Source organism: Carettochelys insculpta, chromosome 2 (assembly GCF_033958435.1).
Source record: "Carettochelys insculpta isolate YL-2023 chromosome 2, ASM3395843v1, whole genome shotgun sequence".
Lineage (NCBI taxonomy): Eukaryota > Metazoa > Chordata > Testudines > Carettochelyidae > Carettochelys > Carettochelys insculpta.
The window spans coordinates 207,950,830-207,978,022 of NC_134138.1; the positions used below are offsets into that span (position 1 = coordinate 207,950,830).

Below are 27,193 nucleotides of genomic sequence, written 5' to 3' on the forward strand. Positions count from 1 at the left end.
AATGCTACATACCAGCAATGCCACTGGAAGAGAGTTTTCATTTTCAATTCCTTCCCAAAATTGTTCATGCCAATTTCAGAGCAGCTATGCATTTCTGAAACATTTGAATAAGAGTCTCCCTTTCTGATTATATAAAACTTAACGTCTTTTTTGTAAGAGAAAATAATTACTAACTGACATAAATGTCCACAAAAGAGAGCTGAACTAATTTAACCAAATCAGCTTCTAAACCAATACAAATTTTATTGTTATGCATCTTAAATTTTTCAGCTATAAAATTAGCATAAGAGGTAACAAACATATGGGGACAGAGGAGAATAGGTTGCAGGACAAAGTAACAGTGAGATGTCCATACTTTACTTATAAATTTGATAAATATATCTTGCACTCTTTTGTCGATATAAGTATATTTAAATAACAATGTTTTAAAAATATTTTTGGGGAAAATAAGATATATCCATAATAAAAGGAATACATAAAAATGCTAAACTTTGATCTTCGGTGAAGAGGTGGCATAAATCATTCATTGGGTGTTCTTCATACCTGGAGTAAAGAAAATGTACCAGAATACTTGTGCACTTTTAAACTGCAATAAAACCTATGCAAGTTTATGATCTATAGATTCTAATTTCACTCGCAGTTCCAAAATGCAAAACTGTGAAAGGTGTTAGCTCTATCATAGTGAAGTTGTTAAGTTGGAAAGCCAAAAATATATCTGCTTGGTTTAATTTATTTTATATCTGTTCATAAAGTCTATGTAGTTTCTACATGTACTTTTTTGGTAAGGCTATTACTTTTTAAAACAAGCAAAAAAATGATAGACTATCACTTAGCAGCATCTTCAGAAAAACAAACCAAATACACACTAGAGGAAAACACCAAGTTAAACTATAGTTTTCAAATTTCCATGGACATATAGGCTATGTCTACACGTGAAGCCAACATCGAAATAGCTTATTTCGATGTAGCAACATCGAAATAGGCTATTTCGATGAATAACGTCTACACGTCCTCCAGGGCTGGCAACGTCGATGTTCAACTTCGACGTTGCACGGCACCACATCGAAATAGGCGCTGCGAGGGTACGTCTACACGCCAAAGTAGCACACATCGAAATAAGGGTGCCAGGCACAGCTGCAGACAGAGTCACAGGGCGGACTCAACAGCAAGCCGCTCCCTTAAAGGGCCCCTCCCAGACACAGTTGCACTAAACAACACAAGATCCACAGAGCTGACAACTGGTTGCAGACCCTGTGCCTGCAGCATGGATCCCCAGCTGCCGCAGCAGCAGCCAGAAGCCCTGGGCTAAGGGCTGCTGCCCACGGTGACCATAGAGCCCCGCAGGGGCTGGAGAGAGAGCATCTCTCAACCCCCCAGCTGATGGCCGCCATGGAGGACCCGGCAATTTCGACGTTGCGGGACGCGGATCGTCTACACGGTCCCTACTTCGACGTTGAACGTCGAAGTAGGGCGCTATTCCGATCCCCTCATGAGGTTAGCGACTTCGACGTCTCGCCGCCTAACGTCGAAGTTAACTTCGAAATAGCGCCCGACGCGTGTAGCCGCGACGGGCGCTATTTCGAAGTTAGTGCCGCTACTTCGAAGTAGCGTGCACGTGTAGACACAGCTATAGTAATAAACAAAGAAAATTCTTTAAAATAATTAGTAGTAGCAGGCATCCTTCAGTCTGCATAGACTATGGATCGCGCCCTTTATAGTTTCAATTGAGGACTTCATTTACAGCGTCAACTGTGACTATGAAGACCCACACGAGAGTGACAGTCCTTGCTGCATCTCTTGCAGATGTGGTGGGTGTCTGGCAAGTCCTTAGTGTGCCTTCTGTGGGCTCGCTTCTCCTCTGCTAGCTGTCTGATCCTCATCTCGCCCTTCTGAAGGCCCTTGTGTAACCCCTGCCTCCATCTGCTGCGGTCATCTGCTAGTTCTTCCCAGTTGTCCAGCTTGATGTCTACCTCTCTGAGGTCTCTCTTGCAGACATCTTTGCAGCGCAACTGGGGGCGTCCGGGAGGTCTTTTGCCAGAGGCTAGCTCACCATACAGGATGTCTTTTGGAATCCTTCCATCATTCATCCTGTGGACGTGGCCAAGCCAGCGGAGCCGACGCTGCCTGAAGAGGGTGTGCATGGTTGGGATTCCAGCTTGCTCGAGGACGGCGGTGTTGGTGACTCTGTCATTCCATGATATTCCAAGGATGTGCCTGAGGCAGCACAAGTGGAAGACGTTCAGCCTCTTTTCCTGGTGGGCATACAGGGTCCAAGTCTCGCTGCCATAAAGGAGGGTGCTGAGGATGCAGGCTCTGTAGACTTGCATTTTGGTGTGAGTGTACAGCTTGTTGTTATTCCACACTCTGTTGCTGAGTCTGGACAGAGTTGTGGCCGCTTTTCTGATCCTCCTATTTAGCTCAGTGTCCAACGACAGGGTGTCAGTGATGGTGGACCCGAGGTAAACGAACTTGTGGACGACCTCTAACGTATAGTTGTCAATGCTGATTGGTGGGGATTCAGCAACATCCTGACTGAGTACATTTGTCTTCTTTAGGCTGATGGTAAGCCCAAAGTCCTTGCACGCTTTGGAGAACTGGTCCAGCAGTTTTTGAAGCTGGTCTTCTGTGTAAGACACTACAGCAGCGTCGTCTGCAAACAGCATGTCTCTGATGAGGACTTCCTGCACCTTAGACTTAGCTTTCAGCCTTGCAAGATTAAACAGTTTCCCATCAGATATTGTGTGCAGCAAGATGCCCTCTGTTGAAGATCCAAAGGCATGCTTCAGGAGGAGTGCAAAGAAGATCCCAAACAATGTCGGAGCAAGCACGCATCCTTGTTTGACGGCGCTCCTGATTCTGAAAGCATCCGATAATGCGCCGTCATATTGGATGGTTCCTCTCATGTCTTCGTGGAACGACTGGATCATCTTGAGTAACCGTGGAGGACAGCCTATCTTGTGGAGCAGTTTGAACAGACCATCCCTGCTGACCAAGTCAAAAGCCTTGGTCAAGTCGATGAAGGCTATGTAGAGTGGCTTTCTCTGCTCCCTGCACTTCTCCTGCGGCTGCCTTAGAGAGAAGACCATGTCAACGGTAGACCTCTCTGCACGGAATCCGCACTGCGATTCAGGGTACACCCTCTCAGCAATCTGGAGTCTGACAAGGATGACGCGAGCATACAGTTTACCAGTGACGCTTAGGAGGGAGATTCCATGGTAGTTGTTGCAGTCGCTTCTGTCTCCTTTGTCCTTATACAACGTTACAATGTTAGCGTCGCGCATATCCTGTGGAACCTCGCCCTCTTTCCAGCACAGGCACAGTAGCTCATGTAGGGGTTCCAGGAGTGTGTTCGCAGCACACTTGATTACCTCTGGCGGTATACCATCCTGGCCAGGGGCCTTTCCTGCTGCAATGCTGTCGATGGCTCTCTTCAGTTCATCCACAGTCGGCTCCTGATCCAGTTCGTCCATTAATGGTAGGAGCTCGACGGCATCGAGGGCTGCGTCAACCACAACATTCTCGCATGAGTACAGCTCGGAGTAGTGCTCAACCCAGCGCTCCATCTGTTTGGCTTTGTCAGCGATGACTTCACCAGATTTGGATTTCAGAGGTGCCATCTTGTTCTGGGTGGGTCCTAATGTCTTCTTCATACCCTCGTACATTCCTCTGAGATTACCAAAGTCGGCACAGGTCTGGATGCTGCTGCATAGCTGGAGCCAGTGGTTGTTGGCACAGCACCTGGCTGTCTGCTGTACTGTTCTTCTGGCCGCTCTAAGTGCTTGCTGGGTACTCTGGCTCGGTGAGCGTTTGTACTCCAGGAGTGCAGTGCGCTTCTTTTCAATAACTGGAATCATCTCATTGGAGTTAGCTTCGAACCAGTCGTTTGTGTTTCTAGGTCTTCTTCCAAACACCGACAAAGCCGTGTTGTAAACTGTATCCCTCAGATGTTGCCATTTGGATGTCACATCTGCGCCCCCAGGGCCGCTGCACAGATTTTCCTGGAGGGTGTCTCTGAACTTTTCAGCTTTCTCTGAGTTTGCCGTCTTTCAGGCGTCAATGCGGGGCCTTCCAGCAGGTTTAGAGTGGTACAGCTTCTTGGGTCTCAGCTTGAGCTTGGAGCAAACTAGCGAGTGATCTGTATCACAGTCAGCACTATGATAGCTGTGTGTCAGAAGGACATTTTTAAGGTTATTACGCCTAGTGATGACCACGTCTAGTTGATGCCAGTGCTTCAAGCATGGGTGTCTCCATGACACTCTGTGCTGTGGCTTCGTTTGGAAGAATGTGTTTGTGACGCACAGATTGTGGTATATGCACAGTTCAAGGAGACGCTGTCCATTGTCATTCATTTTTCCCACACCTAAGTGTCCTAAGCAGGAAGGCCATGAGGCCCAATCAGCTCCAACTCTTGCATTGAAGTCACCTGAGATGTATAGTTGTTCACGAGCAGGTATTTGTGCTACAGCAGCACTAAGCACGTCATAGAACTTGTCTTTTACTTCTGGTGTGGTATACAGGGTTGGGGCATAAGCGCTGATGAGGTGGACGGGACCGGCACAAGTTTGAAGCGTGATCCGAAGAAGTCTTTCTGATCCGCCCATGACTAATTCCACCATTTGTAGAAGGGTGTTTCTGACAGCAAAGCCAACACCATGCTCTCTGGGTTCTTCTTGGGCTTTACCCTGCCAGAAAAAGGTGTAGTTCTTTTCCTTTAGAGATCCCGAATCTGCGAGTTGCGTCTCTTGCAGTGCAGCGATATCAACTCAGAGCCTCTTCAGTTCCTCGTTGATGACAGCGGTCTTTCGGGTGTCACTGATGGCCTGAAGATCTTCAGTCAAGCCGGTCAGCATGGTCCGCACATTCCAGCAAGCAAGCTTAAATTGTTGATGTTTCTCATTTCTTGTTGATTTTCTTACTGGTTTGCCTGGTGCCCAAATTTCAGTCACTTGTCAGGTTCAGGAACCTTAAGCCTCATGAACCCAGCGAGGCAGGTGAACTGTGGCGGGACAGTACCCTGTTGGCTGGGGCCTGCCCAGCTTGAGGCGGGCGGTGACTGTCCAGTGAGATGCGAGGATCTCTCCCACCGTCGAAGGCAACCCCTGGCGCTCGTTCTCTATGCCAATCGAGCAAGAGCTTATAACCGGTATCTGTTGCCTCCCGTGTTGATGCAATGCTGTTCAGCGATGCCGGAGTAACTCTCCGGGCACGAGCCTGGGCACTTATTATGGAGACTCTGGGCTGCCCAGACACCAGAGTCCCCCTCTCGGCCTTACTGATATAGTCCAAAGGAGAGGATAACCTCCACGTCTGGTACCAGCTCAGCTGCAGGAGTTGCCGGGACAGTGCCAGAAGTTGACACCGAACCACCTTCGGACTCCACTCCGGATTTTCTGTCAGGGTTTACTCCCTTAGTCTTGCTCCTTCCCAGGATAACCCACAAGGCAGTGAGGTGTGGAGAATGTGGTTAAGGATCCCACTACTTTGTACCTCCCTGTCACCACGAATCACCATAGCTCCCTGTGGAGCAATGACCTCATATCCCCGGGACCCTCCTCCCCACCGTTCGCCTCCCCCGCCCCCAGCTACCATCACCACAGGACCCTCCCCAACCCACTACCCCCATCTGCTCCCATGTCCACCCTCCTCACTGCACTGGCCCCTCTCCCCCCAGCTGCTCTCAGTGCCCCCAGGTCCACCTTCCACCATCGCTCTTCAGGCTCTTATCTTCAGGGACTCCTTTCCCTGATAGTGCTGCCTTTCAGGGCACAGGTGGAACACCATATCTGAAAAGGACAACAAACATGGGGCTCCTCCTTCGGCAAACTCCCAGAGGCAAACTCCCTTCCCTGTTAGCTGCTGCCCCCTGTTCACTGCTCACTGTGTTCGCTGAAAGCTCCCTTCTTATAGAGAGAGCTGCTAGCTGGTTAGGCCTGGCTCAAAGCCTTGCCTCCAGTCTAATCAGCCCTTGAAGGCTCACCTGGCAGGAAACTCCCCCAATTCACACCTTGCAAACTGCTCAGGCACACAGGCACCTGATCAAACTGCCCTTCTCTGCAAAGTAACATAGCTGCAGACAGACAGACATTCACCCACCAGCTCACCACACAGCCCCCCAAATCCCACACTCACCCAAGCTCCTCTAGGATACTTTGCCCTGAGGCAAACTCCCTTCCCTGTTAGCTGCTGCCCCCTGTTCGCTGCTCCAATTAAAATAATTAAAATATCTTAATCTCTAACCTTGAGTTAAAATTAAATGTGTCCAGAATAATTGTTCATTGCTATCTCTTGTACACTTGTTTCTAAATCATTCTATTGCCATACTCATATTTTTATTTGATGATGTGCTTGCTACTTGTTATTCAAGTGCCTTTGAGAGAGTGGGGATTTATTCTGGTATGTGACATTTCAATGATTCTCAAAGTTCAATTACAAACAAGAATAAATCTGTGGAAAAAGATGCAACTTATTGTCACTCATTAACTTGTACATTAGTTGAGTGATCTCCCTTTAATGCCACCCCTCCCACTTCTCTAACACCCCCAAGCAAGGAAACACCAGGCACAATTTAGATCTCAGAGTTGCTACTAATTATAATCAGGTGTACTGACTAATTTAAAAGAAAAAAATACCTTTTGGATTCAGGAAGAAAAATCAGTCTTAGTTCTAACACCACATTATGTGTTACAAAGATTCTGAATAAATGTGCTTTATTTTCTGTGAGCAGCAGTGTACAATGTACTTTATTCGAACTAAATAACAAAGGAAAAAACTGCCACGATTGCAGAAAAACTGGCCTGCTGAAAGCAATTCCCGCTCCAGAGCAGAACAATGCCCACATGCACACACAAGCCTTGCCAATGCAGATGTGGCCCTCCTGACATTTGGGCAACAGCTCTGATGCAGGAAGGCCAGGAGTCCCCATGCACTGCTGCCTGCATATAATGCCCTGGCAGCTCCCATGGGCTGCAGTTCCTGGCCAATGACAGCTGCAGGGTCAGAGCTTGGGGTGGGTCACCGTGTGGAGAAGGGCAGCAGGGACTTACTATCTGCTTTTGGGAGCAGGGTGAGCACAAAAGGAAGCCTACTTTAGACTGGCTGTACTGACAGCTGTGGTCAGAGCCTCCAGGCTCTTTTAAATTGCCTGGGAATCTGGCAATTGCCCCCTTTAACACACCCTCAGCAGGGCTGCTGAAAAAAGTGACTTAGTTAACCCAATAAAAAAATCAAGTATATTTACTACAGTAAACCTTTGCATTACGCGGGGGTTGCATTCCTGCAGCCCCCATGTAATTCAAATTTTCGCGCATCACCCCTGATTGAACCCTGTGATCATATGTTATTTTGTGAATGATGCCATTACAACATCATGTTCTGTGTGTCTGTTCTGAGATTTGGCTCCTATAAAGAACCAGTTGCAGTTACTATCAGTACCCATACTTTTTGTAAATATAAGCACTTGGAGTTGGACCCTTTCTTATTTTGCACAGAAATATGTCTGCTCATGAACACGCTTACCCAGAAATTCTTGCTCCTCAGGAATGCTGTTTTCTCAGCAGAGATTTCAGGAGAGAACACTCATTTTTAACAACTAAGAAAACTGAATTTGTTAGAGAAGATCAAAGTGGAACAGTGCTTCTGTTTCTCTCTGTCCCTGTGTAGCATTCATAGAAGGGTTACACCTGAAAAATTATATTTTTCATTTGGGGGTGTTAAATGCAATCACAATCACAGAACTGGAAGGAACTTTCAGAGATCATTAAGTCCAGTCCTCTGCATTCATGGCAAGACCAAGCAACATATAGACCAGGAGTGCGCAAAGTGGGGAGCAGAGTGCTATTGATTAACCCCACCCCCGCAGCTTCTGCTTTCTGCTGCACAGCTTCTGCTGCTGGATCGTCAAGGGAATGCCCCCACTGCTGGGCCAATCAGAGTGTACAAAGGCCCTGAGACAAGCAGTGGGTGCAGCTGGCGACTTCCCAGTTTGATGAGGTATCCTCCTGGGGCCCCCCCGAGCATCCCTCCCTCTTTGGGGTATTCCAGAGCCTCCAACATCCTCTTCCCAAGCATCCTATACCCTTTCTGGGCACCCACCCCCGCATCCCCTCCTGTGGGCCTCCCTGAGGTTGGGGGGGCTCTGGCTAATTGCAGGGCCAAAAAGGGTGTGCATGACCTAAAAAGTTTGCTTATCCCTGATCTAGAGCATTCCTGAATGGTATTTGTTTAATTTATCTTAAAAATCTCCAGTGATGGAGATTCTACAATCTCCCTTGGCAATTTATTCCAGTATTGTATGACGACACCATTTTTAGCCTTTCCTTCCAACCTCAAATTGAGATATCATGCATTTGAGACTTCTGCTACCTTCCTTCGCCATACTGGGCAGGCAAGGGGTAAGAGGCCTAAAATGAGCAAGACTGGGACTGGAACACAGTCCTTTGTACTGCAATTTAGGATGAAAAGGATGTTATGCTAGTTTGGACAAGGAGAAGTCAGCATCCTTCACATCTACCCTTCTCTATCTCGTTCAGTATGACAGACATTCCAAAGCTGGCTTAGGCAGAAAGTCAGTAACCCACAACACTACTTTGGTTGAGTGGAAAATTTTACATAATTCTTTAAAAAAATAATTATTTTAAAAAGTTAACTCATTTGGTTCCTATTTCTGCACAATGCAACTGAGACCAACTATCACTGGAATTCCTCCTTCAAAAAAGAAAGACACAAGAATAAGGAAAATAGAAGTCCAGCACTTTGGTTTAGTCTTTGTGTCTTCTGCTTGCAGGAATTCTTGTTCTAGGTTAAATTCAATGCTGAACGATATCGTTGAAAAAACAGTACTTAAGCCATAAAGCAATATGACCGGTACCTGAAAAAGAGCTCTTTGCGTGTGGATATACAGACAAAAAGCACGCCAAATAGTTGCAAAAAGCGTAATTTAAAGCTAATGTATTGAAAGATATTTTACATAAATTATGCTAGTTCTAATTTGTGAACTACTGTACTTTTCTACTTCAATTCCATGTTATGACTATTTATCAATTAACCCAGTTTTAACGTCTCAGTTTAAGAAACAGGTGCAATACTACTTGTAAACCTCACATGAGGTGAGACACAATTTAAGAACTTAAAAGAAATTTAAAATACTGAGTTGAAAACTAGAGAAGTGCAAAGTATGACTATTTTTTTCTTAGGTGATAATGACAAATACAGTAAACTTTCATATCCAGCAGCCCCAGGACCAGGAGGTTGCCAGATATTCAAATATTCTGTTTAAGAGAGAGGTATACCAAGCAATGCACAGCACTGTAATCATATACTATATTTGCTGTATTTATTTGTATTTACTTTCACTATACTGCACTTACCGAAAACGTAACAAATTTACTTTTGGTTAAAATGCCAATGAAGACTGACGATAAGAATTCCAAGTCTTAATACCAGCTACAAGTCTAAGACAATTATTACCTGCTACAGAAACATTCCATTGATTTGGCCAATTATTCTTGATAAATGGATGTCACATAGCACAAACCTTGAGAAGAGAAAAGCTCAAAATACTTGCACTGTGACTTATTTATTGTGCTGTCCAAGTCAATATTTTTAAAATATGTGTATTTGTGTTAATCTAGATGGCTTCTGAAAGAGAGCCTCAAGGCAAATTGTCATAAGCCTTAATATTTTATCATTAACTGATGTGTCCATTACAGAAATCATTGTATGTACTACAAATGTGTCAACTAACATGAATATAGAAATGTTACTTGGGAACTTGGTACAAAGGGGGGAGAGGAGCCAACAAGTTAGTATGTTCTCTTACTTTGGGGCAATCTCAGAATTTTCATCTACGTAAAGCAGATCTCCAATGCAACAGAGTTTCCCAGAGTTTTCCTATGAGTCTGCTACTTGACAGTATCAAAGACTAGGTCACTGTGTGTTGGGATGTTGGGTAGTAGGTAAAACAAAAGAATCAAATTGAGGGGTAGTGGGTAGATGTAGTAGAGAGGTGTTTTTCCATTGCTAACTTGAGGAAAACTTAAAAGCATTTTCAATATCTCATTGGTCAATAAAGAAAAAAAGGTAGACCGAGAGCTCTATCTATCCTTGCCTTAGGTATTTCGTGCCTCTTTGATAGGTCAGATGAAATTGTTGAAGGTATTTTGTCATGGGACAATGATTTTCCTTCACCAAAGTTAGGCCAGGAGCCAAGCCCCCTATACCTCAGCAGCCCTGACTGGGGATCCTGGCCAGGAGTGGAGCCTCTTCCCTGGCAGGCTGAGGACAGGGAGTGGGGCAGTGGCTAGGAGGGGAGCCTGGCCAGCAGGCTGGAAGCCCTCCAGGTGAGCCCAGAGGCTTGACCTCCCCAGTCTGGCAAATTCCCTCCTTTGGGACCAATAGTCCAGAGGATGCCGGACCAGGGAGGTACAATCCGTATTGCACTTCGTCTGATTTATACATTAAAAATGCATCTCTACTAATTTTTTGTCCAGAAACCAAAAATAGCACTAGCAGCATTGGTTTAACACAAAATGGTTACATTTGAAATATATATGTTTACAGGAATGCTTCATACATTAAAAGGCCCATTTGCCAATGAGTAGCATTGCCTCTACTAGCTAGTTCAGGGATCAGTAACCCTTCTCAGGTGGAGTGCCAAAATTTGACTTTTTGACCTCTATGTTCAGTCTGAGTGCTGGCGATACTTTTTAAGTATCCTAATATCCTACTTTTTAAGTATCCTAATATCCTACTTACAACAGCTTCAATCAATCAATAAATGAAGATGCAGAGATTTACTATTTAGGTGATGGTTGGTAGCATTAGCTGGTCTTTTCGTAATCCACAGGCTGCGTGGCTTTGAGCAAGCTCCCAGCTACACATGGGAGGCCGGCTGAGCTCTCACCTTGCATGCTGATGAAAACTGGCTTGCATGCCACTCTTGGCACCCGTGCTGAGGATGCTGACCCTGACGTAGCACTTATCAAAGTAATAATATTACCTAAATAGCTAGATACTGAAAGTCCTTAACACTCTTTAAATTAGGGCTATGACAAGGACAACCTCTAATAATAACTACTATCAAACTGATACAATACTGTCTATCTTTAAAATACTCAAACATTAAATAATTCATTCTCACAACATCCTGCAGAGGTAGGCTGGAATTGCTAATTTGTGGCTGAGGAAATAAAACACACAGAGGTCCAAATGGTCAGCTGCTGCTCATCACCTATCTCCACTGAAGTCAGTGGAACTACAGTAATTCATACCAGTTCAGAATCTGGCTCAGGAAACTGATGTGGTTTGCCTACGGCTATTTAAAAAAATGAAAAGAGGAACTCATATTAGAATTTCTGATCCAATGTCTCTTGCTTAGTCAACTAGACAGTGGCGGCTTCTAGGGCTTGCCTGCAAAACAAGCATACTTCTCCTATCTGCAAAGCAGCCACAGGGAGACTAATACACGTTTTCTGTTACTGACAAAGCTGCATCAGGTGGTCAGAATATTATTTTGGGAGAGCTGTTTTACTCTCTCTCTCTGTAATTAAAAACTCCCAAGCTCTTTTCATGTGTGGTTAGCCACTATTGTTCAGTCTGTAAGATTGGGGATCTGTGGGGACAATTCCAGGGGAAAAAATTAACAATGGGGCCATAGTCCCCAAGATGACCACGATTTCATGTCAGTCTGACTTTAGAAGTGCCTTTAATAAAGCTGGCTGTCACCTCCTACTGTTTTTAAAAGATTGGAATTTTCCAGCTTAGAAAAGAGGAGAGCAAGAGGTGATATGGTTAGAGGTCTATAAAATCATGACTGTTGTGGAGAAAATATATAAGGAAAAGTTATTTACCTGTTCCATAACATAATAAGTAACAGGTTTAGAACCAATGAAAGGAAGAATTTCTTCACACAATGCACAGTGTAACTCCTTGACAGAGGACATGAAGACCAGGACTTTAACAGGGTTCAAAAAAGAACTAGATAAATACATGAAGGATAGGTCCATCAGTGGTTATGAGCCAGCATAGACGGGGATGGCATCCCTAGAGTCTGTTTGTCAGAAGCTGAGAATGGGCAATGGAGTGGGACCACTTGAGGATAGCCTATCCCCTCTGGGGTGCCTATCTGTGCTGGGTGTCTGTCTCTTGGTTTTGCTGGGAATCCCCTAGAATCATGTGCTGTCTCCTGGAGGCTACTGAAGCCAAACTGGGAGTTTTTGTTAGGAGAAAATGATGTGGATGAAGATGAGGATATGGCTGAGTGGATCAACTGGTTAGTAGCTATAAGCATAATTATAATGCATAATTCTTCAAGACTCTCTCTCTGTCTTTTAGTATAAGTGTGATTTGACAAGTAAATTCCCAAGCTGTCTTCTTTGTTCAATGTTGCTAGGAAAAAAAAAGTTTAACTTAGCTAATTCTTATGGGTTGTTTAATTAGTTAACTTGGTTTAGATGCTATAACCCCTAGTATAGAATACAGAAAGCAGCAGTAAGTGGAATCTAGAGTTGCCAGTTGCCACTGAGTGTCATTTTCTTATTTTATATTACTTAATACATACCTCTTATTTTGGAACATCATGGCCAGAGACCATAACAGTGATGCCATAAGTCTATGTCTTATCTCAGCTTTTCCAAGGTTATCCCCACTCTATATTTGCTTTCTCAAAAAAAAAAAAAGTCAGTGAGTTCAATGGGGCTTATTCCAAAATTAACTATACTTTAAACACAGTCTTAGTGTTGTTTGGTAACTTGATTTACATCCATGGTTTTTGGGGGGATTTAAATTTCCTTCATTTAAATCAATCCACCCTGATTACTAAGGTCCTGTAAATACGTTTACTTATCCAATCCACAGTTATTTTTCATTCTTCAGTTCTTTGGCACATTTGTGTATTCTGGGCCTGTGGATGAGAGCTAGTACTTGATTTTTTTTTAAACAGAAACTGTCTACCTGATATTGTACATAGGGGCATTAATGGTTTACTAGGACTAGTGGTTTCTAATGATTTAAAAGATCCCCATGATATATTAAGGGGAATCGAAGGACTAGAATTTGCTTCTGAGTGTAAACAGTCAGTGCTGCCCAGATTCTGATAAATACAGTAACCTAGTTTTCCAGTGTATTTTAAACATTCTACTCCCCTTCCAAAAAGAGTTTAAGAAAAGTCTTCAGAAAGCTGAAGAATCATTGCCACATATCCTGGGAAATGTTTTGAAAAAGATAATTACTTTTGAACTGAGTAGTTGCTGAAGATATTTCTCTCTCATCAGACAGGGACGACAAGAGGAGTATACTCAGATACTAACTGCTGGCTCCTGAACCTATTAGTAAGCAAATTAGAAGAAAACGTATTTTATCAAGAAAAAAAATCTCACTGTGATATCACAGTCTCTTATTTGAGAGTCATTATTAGGGTATGATTGATACTTACTACAGTAGAGTGGGACTGAGTCAGAATAAGGAGAGTAACAATAGTTCTTTAAAAGTAAGAGAGGTAGCCACGTTAGCCTGTACTCCAACAAAACAAAGGCGCAGAAATGTAGCACTTTAAAGACAGAACACAAGTTGGCCATAAAAATGTTAGCATACTGTGGGGCCATGTAAGTGCCTATAGCAGTGCCACTGATCTAGAGGTATACGTTATTCCTAAATTGGAAATAACTGTGGGTGAGAACAAAGTTACATAGGTCAGCCACCAGATTTGCTGTGGTAACATTTTTATGGCAGACTTAAACAACGATTCCTTAGCTCTCATTCCCTGTTACCCCTCCTCTACTTACACTACACTGATGACATCTTTATCATTTGGACCCATGGTAAAAAGACTCTGGAAGAATTCCACAGAGATTTTAACACCTTGCATCCTACCATCAATCTCAGCCTTAAATATTCCATGTGAGAAACACATTTCCTGGATACCACAGCACAAATCACTGATGGCCACGTCGACACCACCCTCTACCAGAAACCCACGGACTGCCACACTTACCTACATGCTTCCAGCTTCCATCCAGCTCACACCACATGATCCATCATTTACAGTCAAACCCTTATATACAGTCACATCTGCTCTGATCCTACTGACAGCGACTGAAAACTACAAGACCTCTACCAAGCATTTATAAAACTGAATTACCCAGAGAAGTAAAAAAACGAATTGACAGGGCCAGACAAATACCCAGAAACCAGCTACTTCAAAATAGGCCCAAGAAGATCAACAACAGAACACCACTTGTCATCACCTATAGCCCCCAACTCAACCCCCTGCAATGTTACAACCTGTTCTGGCTCAGGATGCTACACTCCAGAAGGCTCTAGGTGACAGGCCTGTCCTTTCCAATAGACAACCTCCTAACCTGAGAAAGTATTGGAGGGGTAGCCGTGCTAGTCTGGATCTGTAACAGCAACGAAGGGTCCTGTGGCACCTTATAGACTAACAGAAAAGTTTTGAGCATGAGCTTTCGTGAGCACAGACTCATGTGCTCACGAAAGCTCATGCTCAAAACTTTTCTGTTAGTCTATAAGGTGCCACAGAAACCTTCGTTGCTCTAATCTGAGAAAGACTCTCACCAACAATCACAGGCTACACCACTATAATGAGAATCCTGGAACTTTTGCTTGCAACAAACCCCACTGCCAACTTTGTCCACATATTTATTCTGGGGGTACCATTACTGAACCTAACCATGTTAGGTACAAGATCAAAGGCACGTGCTTGTGCACTTCCAGCAACATTATATAAGCTATTACGTGCCAACAATGCCCTGACACTATGTACATTGGACAGACTGAGCAAAACCTTTGCCAAAGAATAAATAGACACAGAGCAGACATCCAGAAACTTACTACACATAAGCCTGTCAGTGAACACTTCAACAGAGTGGGCCATTCTGTTAAAGACCTGAGAATTTGTGCCCTGAAACAGAGATAATTTAACAACAGATGAGAGTGTGAAATTTCTGAGTAAGAGTACATATTCAAATTCAACACATTAACACATCGTATGAACAGAGACATCAACTACCTCATGCATTACAAGGACTGCTTCCCTTCCTTTGATGCTCCTAATTATCTCAGACAGGACGGTTAACATCCCCCCCCCACCTCTCACCATTCCTTCTATCCTATTTGATTTGTCAGTTTTTATTGCAATTTTTTTTCTCTTTTTGGTCCTCTATACTTACATAGGTCAGTCTGTACTGGAAATGAAATTGATCTGAAGAAGTGGGTCTGTCCCACGAAAGCTCATCAACCAAAAAAATCATTTTGTTATTCTTTAACTAGTCCTTAAAGTTTGTTGCCGTTTAGAATTTGGTTATACATTTTCCCACTTAAGCTCAGTGATTGGGGGGGTGGTTCCCCTAGAGCTTTTCTTAATTAGTATTGCAACTAACTGCATTTTGAGTGCTTGTGTTGTTTCTCTAAGGTTAGTGTAGGATTTTCTAATGTATGTATTTTGGCTAACCTTTCGCTTTCTTTGTACAGAACAAAGCAGAACACATATCCCCACGGGGACTGCTTTGCCACTATTTCATGCTATGTCAGCAATAGCTTTTTTCTTCTCATCTCTACACAACAGTAGTTTTTCTTTTTAAAACATTACTGTCACTGTCTAATGGGAAGAGTGACTGAAACAGTTCAGACTTATTCTCATATGTTATGCTATTTTTTTCATGCTTGAAAGTACTGTAATGTTCAAGGGAGCAATTAAAATTGTTCTTCTGTGCAATAATAAAGAATATGATTCTCGATTCAAGTGCTAGCCAAGGATGTGATCATCTAACGCACAAAGCACTAAATTTGGCTCTTTTAATACGCTATAGGCTTCTATACTCCGAAAATAATTAATAATTTATTTAAAAACAAACATGAAAAATATTTTAAACGCCATGCCTGGTGATACACCAATACAATACTACAACTCTGGGGGCGGGGGAAGAACAATCCAATTACGAATGTATACATTTAAACAATGACTTCGCACTGTTTACAAATTCTGTTTCCAGCATATTTTAATTTGCTTTCACATATTGTAAAACGTACTAAGTTTCTGGTGACTTTCCAAGCCCCATCGACATTTTATTTTTGCACTTATGAAGACAAATTTACTCCCACTCCTCCTTCTGTTACATTTTAATGTTTACCCAAGTATTGTACTCACGAGGGTTATATTTCTGTGATTCACTTTTAGTTTTAAATTAGCATTGATTCAGAGGCTGTCACAGAACTGTGCAGGTATTGCTATGAATCCTCATCTCTTCGGGATTTCCCTTCAGTCCCCCCATGGCACACTTGCCAGTATTTCTTATATTTTCAGAGACCTAGTCTCCATTTAAAGAAAAACAGTCAGAAAACTCAAGAGAAACTTCTGAGAGATATCAGCTTTAAAGCAAACTGCAATCACATTAGCACACACAAAGAACATCATTACAACATGTAATGATTCTTCCACAAGGAAGCATTGTAAGAAATTAGCATAACTTGTAACTTTTTTCTTTTCCAAGCTGTCATTTTTACACAGCTTCTTAGAAAACACATTCATAAACTTTACATTACAACAACAATTCTGAAACCATACATCAAAGAATGGTGACGATGAGATCAGATATTCCCAAATATAATTAGTATTCTGGGAAAACCAGATGAAACTATGGTAATCTTATCTTCCCAATTTCTTGAAAGTTTAAGTAAACCTTGCTAACCTTTATATGTGAAAAAAGAGTAGTATTTCAAGCCACACAACAAAAATGGCATAGAAGAAGAAAGCACAATGTATTGGTTATAATACCAATAACAGCTTAATGGATATTAGTTTTTGTGCTGTTCCTTTCATAAATTACGAACATTTCAGGTATAAAATATGCTACCTGAGAAAATCAAGTCTATTTATGAACCAGAGAGAGGCTAACCCAGAACTAAACCCCATTGAACTTAACAGCTTGAGCCCATATTTAGTAAGAAGGTAAAGATATGAAGAGGCAGCTCTTGGAGCTGCATACTTAAGGAAGATGAAGTTACCAAACAAAATCGTTCCAGCAAAGCACGTTATAATCATTCTGATTTTCTAAGTAGTGTATTTGGTGCACAATAGGGCCACATCTTAAATTCCTTGTAATTCCAAGAGAAAAGTTTGGCCATTGACTTCTCTAGAACCAGGTTTTGGGTTCATTTTACTAATTTAGACCCTAATTCAGCAAAATACTCTAACACATGCTTAAGATAAAGCAAATCCTGATCAAGGATGGACTTAAATCATACAAATATATACTTCACTGAATCATACCCTAAACCTAGGCTCTGTCACACCACAGGAGCAAGGGAGTTCTAATGCAGAGTGGCTTTCACAGAACATTGCTTTTGACTGCATTAATTTACATTGCATTCACATACAGATCGCATGGTGGAGAAAGGAGAGAGAATCAAGAGATCAGATAGGCCTCTCTAACCACCATGGAGACAGACTCATGGACTATGTCTAGACTGGTGCGATCTGTTGACAGAACTTTGTGTTGGAAGATATCTTCTGACAAAACTTCTGTCGACACATCACAGCTAAACTGCCAAGCTGTGTCGGCAAAATGGCCAACTAGAAGCACAGCAGACAGGGCTGTCCAGTGTCCTAGAAGCCCTGACTGTCAACAGAGGGCCCCCCAGAACATCCAGACTGGCTTTCTGTCCACTGATCTCTGTTGACAGAGGCGTTATTCCTTGTGGGCAGTGGGATAAGGCTGTCAACAAAAGAGCTGTATTCTGCTGATTTACTGTTGACAGAATGCCTTGGGAATCTGAACACTCCCCAGATTTGGCAACAAAATGCCGGTTTTGTCAACAAAACCCTCTAGCGTAGACCTAGCCATGTAGAGGAACCGGGGCTTCTGCATGGATGGGTGTTGAGGATGAAGGGGTAAGTGGGTGCAGGGAGCCCACACAGTACAGAGGAAACATAGGAGTTTGCCATTGTCTGTTGCAAAATTCTGTGCACTTTAACACTGATATTTAAAATGAGAGTTTTTGAGAAATGTCTCTCTCTAAAATTAAGAGGAGCCTATATCCTAATCAGTCAAAGTAAGATAAGGGGTTAGATAAAGATATATGAATATGTAAAATATTATAGAATACATTCAGATTACATATGCATGTATTGAAATTAGCTGATTTGAAAGTACAGACTCAGCACTTTGTGCAGCAGTTTGAAAGAAAGCTCAGGATTCCTGATCTCTGGCCCAGGAGCTGAGTAGGTAAAGTTATTAACATCAGAATGGTGACGGGAAAGAAGATAATGTGTTTCCCCTTCTTCAATTTGTCTAACAGATGAAGCTGAATTTTCAGCAACCTCAGTGTAATCAATCTCTTGATTAAATATAAACTACTGGGGATAAAAATCCAAAATGTTTATAAAATATTCTGAAATTCTGAAAGCCTCAAAAAGCAGGCACATCACCTTTTGTTTATAACACATAGCCACTTGAAAAATAAATCTTTAGCTAAACCGACTACAAGCTAAGCTGACTACATAATTTTTTGTTTAAATATCTGAATACAATAGATATCCTTCATTAATGTATTCCCAAAGAGAACAAATGACATTTTTATTTTTTGTTGAATTATTAAAGCTAGCTTTGTTTAGTATTTCTAAGTGGCATAAAGAAACGAACTGCACGTGAATTAGGGCAATTTCATACTGGCTTCTTTTCAATTTTGCCATGGTCAAGTAATACATAAAGCAATCAAATCCAATGATAAAGAAATAATCATTGCCTTTGATCTTTTCCTGTATGTTATACTTCTGTGTTTCCTGAGGAAGTGTTACATCACCATTAATCAAACTATAAACTAATAGTATAATTTATTATTCACTATCAACAATAAATTAAGTAATTAATTGCTCATCATTCAATATCAACAATATTAATAGTTTGCAAACATGATTCTTCCAATTTTTTTCCTGTATAATATACAAGCTCTATACGGAAGCAATTACCCATATGTATTGTACACCAGGAAACAAAAATGAATTTTCAAACTTGTAATATTAGATTTAAAAATAGGAGAATAGAGGAGAGTTAGGAAAAAACCAAAACTAAACCAGACTGCCAAACCAACTCCCTGAATCTACAGCTGGAATAACATAAGGATTATTAAGATCTGGATGTCTGCCATCCTGTACAATAATAATAGTAGTAGTACATTCCATGTGCTTTTTTTAACTGAAGATCACACAGTGGTTTAGAAGCTGGTTTAGCATTATAAGCTCCATCTCAGAGGGAAACTAAAGCACAGGAATGTTCATAGATTTGCTCAAGGTCACATAGCCAGTCAGTTTCAATGAAGAAACAGAACCCAGATCTCTTCTTTCTCGGGCCTTTGCACATAACTAATCCACAATTCCCCCTCTCCAACACATATTTCAGAATGTTTACACTCATCTGTCAGGATATACAGAGTGAATCCATGAGTGTCCCCTTGCAGGAAATGAATTGTTCAGCCAACAGTATGTTCAAGGAAATAAGCCTGGTCTAAAAAAACCAGCAAATTGAAAAGACAAAATAATTCACAGATAATGGGTTCTAAGTATGTTGTGTTGTCAGAGTATTTTGCACCTTGTCATAATCTTTTCTGGTTGGTTGTTTTAGCAACAATCAAGCTCCAATAAATACTATTTTAACCTCCCACACTTATCAAAGTCAGAGAAAGACAAAGAGGAGAAGAAAACTGTATCCATTTTAAGAGGAGCAAACACTTTACACAATGATAGGCACTTAAAAAGCTGAATCTCAGGTAGCAAGAAAGGACATATTTAACTGGGGAGCAAAGTGGAAATTTCACCCGAGATGTGACAAAACGCCAAAGGTACACACCTGCTGAAAGCGATGTTGGTTATTTCTGAAAGAGAAAGAGGAAGGGAGGGTAGTTTTCATAACCAATTTACTACTTATGCCAGGAGGATCTTAAAAGGCCCTCTTCATTTAACCATAGTACTACTGGAAGTCTCACCTGAGCAGACACGTGATGCTGGATACAGGACCTCTGTTTAATAGTGGAATAGGTGTATACAAACGGCATTCAGAAAGAGATCTCCTAATACAGCTACAATTACTACAACCCAGAAATAAGTTTTCTATTCACTCTTGGAAGCTTTCCCTGGGATGGCACCTTGACATGGTGGGAAGGCTTGTGCATTTCAGTGACCCTCCCAGCTATGCCAGTGGAACTTACAACTCTTGGTAGTGTCACCCATGCCAGACATATCAAATAACAAGAACCAGACAAAGAGCAGTCCAGTCCACTAGTCTTACAGGTTGGGCATTGAGACACTGGCCACAATCTAGCCTCATAACAATGTTAAGGGATTGAAACACAACAAAGTAGCCAATCCAAGCAAACAGCACAGTAGAGAGGGATACTGGAGGCTTTTAAGTGTATAAAGTACCATCTAATGGTGCAGGAAGGAGGGAGGAGGAGAAGGAATACCTCTAGAAAGGCAGAGAAAAGTATCTATACTAGATTTTTAAATGTTACAGGTTTGTGTGGCCAGGTAGCATTTCCATTATGCAGCTATATATAGTTAATGGATTTATAACTAAAAGTATCTGAACAAAAAGCAGTCAAGTAGCACTTTAAAGACTAGCAAAATAGTTTATTAGGTGAGCTTTCGTGGGAAGCTCACCTAATAAACTATTTTGCTAGTCTTTAAATTGCTACTTGACTGCTTTTTGTTTTGATAGTGTATAGACTAGCACGCCTTCCTCTCTGTTACTAAAAGTATCTGGTCTACCTGAAAACACTGTCCAGCCCTCAACACTAGCACACACTCTTGTCTTTTAAAAATAGTTTAATAATTGCTGTGCCAAAACAACATCATCACCACCATCACGTGACTGGACAACAAGCAGAAGTACAAACAATCAACAAGAAGAGTTTTAGAAAATCAGGCCGACTGACAGGAGTGTGTGGGGGCAGAAAGGGGGCAATTGTTTATGGGCTCAGTGGACTTAAGGGGGCTTGGGTCTGGTGCTGCTGCTGTCCTATCCTTTTAAATAGCGCTGCCAGAGTAGCGCAGCAGTGGCTGCAGGGAACCCCAGAGCTCGGATCCAAAGATCTACAAGGTGGGAGCGGGGCTTGGAGAAAAGTAGAAAACTTAGCGTAGTAATAATAATATAAATATACTTGGATGTTAAAATTAACTTATTTACAGAACACTCATGCTCAAACCCTCTAAAATGAGAACTACAGTACTGTGAACCCCAAAAGTTCAATAACCATATATCATATACCCTCCCCCCCCAAAAATGAGATTTTTATAAAATAATCTCATGATTTTTACACCAAAGAGTAAATCCTGCTTTTTGGTCTTTCTTTTGGTTTTTGAATGCTCTTTGTTCATTCCTGATGGGCATGTGTGGGAATCACAACCTTTTCAATTCCCACAAGCATACAATGAATCAAAGAATTTTGGGCTCCACAGAAGTTGGGGCTGAAGAACTATCTGAGATTGGCGTCTCTTGGTGCTAGATGCTATACAAACACATAGCGAGTTCCTGCCGCGACAAATTTATAATCTAGTGCAGGGGTGAGCAAGATTTGGCCTGCCAAGCCTTTTAGTCTGGTCCATACTCCACCCCTGTGGCACAGAGCAGCAACACTCAAACCGGCTGGCTCCGCCCTGTGGCTCTCTGCACTGCCGGGTGGTGGAAGGCTTTGCACGCCATCCCTGCTGCCAGCAAGATCAGCTCCCGTTGGCCAGAAACCAGCCAATGTGAACTGAGCAATTTGGTTGGGGGGCAGGGACAGTGCAGCAATACTCCCAGTGCCTTAGACCAGTGTTTCTCAACCCAGGTTAGAGTGGGGAGATCTGGAGGGACCTGGCTTTGTGGGAAGAGGGAGAGTATTGAGTCACATATTATATGTTTACTTCTCTCTGTCTCTCCTGCAGGAGGGAATGGTGTGCCAGAGGCTGGCTCTGGCTGGGAGGTGCTTACCAAAGTTGCTCCTGGGCAGCAGCACTCTCTGGCAGGCTTTCCTGCCTGCCAGCAGCTTCATACCACTGAAAGTGGCTAGCTGTTCCACATGACTCTCTACCCTGGTGGGGGAGGGGGAAGAGGGGAGACTGTGCACTGACCCTCAGCTCCTACTGTCCAGAAACCAGCCAACCAGAGCTGAGAAACTGTGCTGCACTGCTGCTCTCTAGATTACATAAATATATAAACATTTATAAATTATATATATATATCTATAGGTCTGAAAATTGTGGGTAATGGTGGTATTTATTTATTTTTCTTAAAAAGGGGGTACTTTAAAAAGGTTGAGAAACATTGCCTTAGACAAACCCTACAGTGTGCATACACACAAGCTTTTTCTCAACCTCCTCTTCCCAATGGAGCACCAGGAGCATTTTGAACTACAAAGTTCAGATCCCCCCAAACAGACCATTTTCCACTTCTGCTACAGCTAAGGCTCTACTTGACCCACAGGATGATTGCCAGATAATTGTGACTGAGCTGTGCACAAGATATGGGAAAATTGTAGAAAAGTACAAATGGGCCTTTATTAATTGAGGCAATTTGGGAAAGCCAAAGTAGACCCATTTGTTTCAAACAAATTTACTAGAACAATATAAGCACTCACGTATTATGTTATACCTGCTAATTTTTTGATAATCAGCTGTTTTGATGCAATTATATTATAGTCACTAACTCTCTGTCTCACAATGGGACCCTGGCCACCAGTTTTCCAGGGCTGACAAAATTGCTGTGGAAGCTTAATATTGTGCGATTGGCAATATCACAAATTCCTTAGGTCATGCAGCTGTATGAGTAATTAGTGGGAGAAAGCATGCTGTGAACCTATGTGCAGACCAACTCAGAGGCAGGTGCAATACACATCTTGCCAATGGGTTACACAAGTATTTGTGAAACAGTAGTGGATGCAAAGCATCAAGATTCTTGGTTCTAAAACTTATGCCTCAGGATTTAAGTTAAGCTCTCATTATTAGAAGAGTCAAACTGTACATGGGGGAGGATTATGCACCATTTGCGCACTGCAGAATTCAAACTCTTCCTCTGAAGCATCTGGCATTGGTGACTGTCAGACGGCTTACTGAACGAGATAGACAAGTGCGACACACGACAGAAATTCCTACATTTCAGTTGCTGAAGCTTTAAGGAGAAGCCTGCCTCTTCATTGATTTTGTAGGGAAAGAAGAATGAGAAGGAAATCTACGTTGTGCACTTTCTTGCCATGCCATAAGTACATGAAAATGTACTTCGTTTGAATTTGGACTAAGTGTCTATAAATAGGAATACCAAATGACAGGCAATTACAGAACAAGATTTTATGATGCATTAATCAATTTACACATACAACATCATCATATCATATATAAAACAAACCAAGCAACTTCATTATAACCTAAATAACAGAGTAACAAGAGAGGACAACAACAATAAAAAAATAACGTTAAGGGTTTATCTTAAACCATTAAGCCCAGCGTTCAGTCTGCAATCCTGTTTGAAAGCATTGCTGTCTGATAGTCCCTAGAATACCTAAGAAATTCTTGCAGATTAAAGGCAGTTTCAGCCTACACTTTGAATTTTAGGGCTTTCACCCCCATATGACAGATAACAATGATTAAAATTAATTTATATATGAGGCATAATATTTAATATTTGAGACACAATGTTCAGAAACAAAACAAACCAGATACAAAATTATGGCTGACCTTGAAAATGGGTGATGTGGGAGAACAAAGTGCCAATTAACCCCTAGCATCTCACTTCTCTTTCGTTTTCCCATCCTCCCACTGCTTACTGTGTCTGCTCTTTTAATAACAGTATTTCTAGTCCATTAACTAACAGTTTGGGGAGGTACCAAGGAGCAGATGGCAGGAGGGCAACTGAAGATCAGCTTGTGTGCAGGGAAGAACAAAGGAAAGGTTGAAAATAAAAGCATAATAAGGACAATCTGGTCATTTCATAATTCTCAAGCAGTTAAAAGTATTTCATATTCCTCTTCTCTGTCTTTCCAGAATCCAGGACTTCCTATAGCAACTGAACATCTCACACTGTTACACAGTAAGGGCTCTGGCACCTTCTCGCTGTTCCTTGCTAGAAATTTTTGAAATCATTCTTGGACTATTTCCGCTTTTTATAACATGAAGAAAGCAGCAGTTGTTAAGCTATTTGGAATATGTAAATCAAAGAAAAGAGGTTGGTTCTTCTGGTTGAACCATTCTAGTGATATTTTAAAGATGTTTCCTTAAAGCTATAGTGAGATATAAAATTTACCATGTAAAAAAGCCAGAACACATGCTGTAAGTGTTGCCACTTCCTCAGATTAATTCTTTTTTTCAAATTGCACACCCTTCATTTTAGATTTATTTGTTAAGGGAAAGCTTCTCACACTTGTTTATCGGATTAATGCTTTTTAATGTGTCAAGTGACAGTATTTGTTTTCATGCCACAGACAAATGGAGTGGGGAAGACCCAAGCTAATTATTTTTTAATTTGTTAAACAATACCATATTACTCCTATTCCTATTCTCTTTGTGACTGTTCTCACAGTCCTCTTGTGCACATAGTATTAACATATAGAACCCTTTGTTAGAAACCCAATAAAAATATTTATACATCTTACATTAATTTATCTGAAATCCTTCCATTTCTGCTCCTTGATTAACAACACAGTAGTGTAAGGAATATAAACATTATGGCAGTGTTTTATTAGTTGTCAAAAATTACAGATGAGCAAATTAGCAGACGTTTGTATTCAAATCATAATTTGACTTCTTTTCTAGTCCTCTGGTCTCTGGCATGAAGAGGATGACGACTGAGGAAAAAAAATTCTCATGGAGTGTAACTTTGTTGACCTCTCTACTAGTGGGAAGGGGATAAAAACTTCCCTCCTGAACCTCTCTTCTGCAGACATACCTCACTGGCCCCATCCCCGCCTTGTCACTAGGCACTATCAGACTGCTTTCAAAGACCCAGACTACAGCAATACTAGGCAAAGTAAGTCAGTTGCAGATATACAATTCTAGCTATGGCAATTGCGTAGCTAGAATTGACCTATCTACACTCAGCTTACTTGGCTGTCCTTACTGGTCAAGGTCAATGGGAGAGTTTCTTCTGTTGACCTCCCTTACTCCTCACATCTTGTGAGTTGTACAGGGGTCAACGTTTCACACACCTCTACTAGATCCCTGAGTGGGTCAAGCTTCTGGGCTACAGCAGATGTACTCCCAGTTCCTGGAGTCACATGATGAGATCAGAGTCTCAGCTTTCTTTCAAAAAAACAAAAATAAAAATAAGGTTTTGGCCCTTAGGACTGCAAAGAAAATCCTGAATATGTAAGATGAGAGTTAACTGAATATGTTGCCTCTGTGCCAGTCAGCAAATTCTTAAACAAAAGCCTCTCCCAGTGGGCTGTTAATGCCACTGCTCTGGATGTCCTGCCAACATCAGCAGAGGACTGTGTGCAGCTAGAGAAGAATGCAGCCATCTTGGTCCTTGAACAAGCAGATTGCTGTTACAGATCCAGACTAACACGGCTACCCCTCCGATACTTGGTCCATGAAGATACACCTGTTGCAGGGTTATGTCTGCTGCCATTTCTGCATTTCCAGGGAGAGAAGATCTTTGCTGCTCCCAATAGGAGAGAGAGGCGCTATCCTATCACTCCATGTGATGCAAGGGATTTCATGCTGATGTCCCTGACTCAAGAAGGGAAGCAGGACGCACTACCACTCTAGGTGGATGGGACCTTGAAACAAGTGTCTGAGAGGTCCAAGATCGCCTTAATCTGCCCATGATGCTCTCAATCCATCCTTTCATTTTATCTTCTACAGAGGTAGGCTGTCTTTCTATCCTCTCCACTTCTACAGGATCTCAAGTGTCTTTAGCAAGTAGCAGCCAGGAGCCATCATTGTACCTTCATGGGGATGGCTATCCATCTTGCAAAAATAGATGTCTTTTAAGACTGAAATTCCAGACAGCAAATTGGGGTTGGTTCATTTGTTTTTAAAAGAGGAAATGCCGCCAATCAACTCAATAGCAGCCCTATTTGCTTCACTGGCCAGAGAAAAGGGGTTATTATGGAAAGACTCCTCTTTCTTTCAATCTCTGCCACAAATGCCTAGGGAAAGAGGAGACAAGCTAGAAGGATTCTGATAGTTAATAACCCTAAACCTGACAGCTTTTTTTGATAGGATAACAAGCCTTGAGGATAAAAGGGAAGGGTTGGAAAAGGTATACCTAGATGTTAGTAAAGCATTTGATACAATATCACAGGAATTGGTTTCACATTTTCTATCACATTTGACACAATATCAGTAAACTAAGGAAATGCAACCTTGTTGGGGATGCTATCAGGAGGATGTGTAATTGGTTGGATAACCATTCACTGAGAGTAGTTATTAATGGTTCACAGTCATGCTGGAAGGCAATAAAAAGTGTGGTTGTGCAGAGGTCAGTTTTGGGGCAAGTTCTGTTCAATATCTTCATAAATTATTTAGATAACAGCATACAAGGTAGGCTTGTCAAATTTGCAGATGATACCAAGTTGGGAGGAATTGCAAGTGCTTTGGAGGATAAGGTCAGAATTCAAAATGATCTGGACAAATGGGAGAAATGGTCTAAGGAAAATAGGATGAAGTTCAGTTTGGACAAATGCAATGTGTTCCACTTGGGGAGGAACAATCAGTTCAACACATACAAAATGGGAAGGAACCCCCTAGGAGGAAGTACTGCAGAGAAGGATCTAGGGGTCACAGTGGACCAAAAGCTTCAAGTCAAGAGTGTGACACTGTTGCAAAACGCAAACATGATTTTGGGATGTGTTAACAGAAGAATTGTGGGCAAGATTCAAGAAAGAGAAGTTACTCACCTGTGTAGTAACGATGGTTCTTCGAGATGTGTCCCCGTGGGTGCTCCACAGTAGGTGTCGGGCTTGCCCCGGCGCCGCAGCTCGGAAATTCTTCAGCAGTCTCCGTCGGGCCGCGCATGCGCCGATGCGCATCGGCTCTTCGCGCGCTTACGGTCACGTGCGCGATCCGGTCCCTGCCAGTTCCTGATCAACGGCTCCGGACGTCTCTGAAAAACACAAACAGAGCTCCGAAGTGGGGAGGAACGGGTGGGTAGTGGAGCACCCACGGGGACACATCTCGAAGAACCATCGTTACTACACGGGTGAGTAACTTCTC

The 27,193-nt window shown here is 42.2% G+C and overlaps 1 protein-coding gene across 1 annotated transcript in view; it reads right to left on the bottom strand.

Annotated features, from left to right (window-relative positions):
- The window catches only part of UBE2E2 (ubiquitin conjugating enzyme E2 E2), a 354,366-nt gene that overhangs the window by 140,619 nt on the left and 186,554 nt on the right, over positions 1-27,193 (bottom strand). The window lies entirely within an intron of this gene.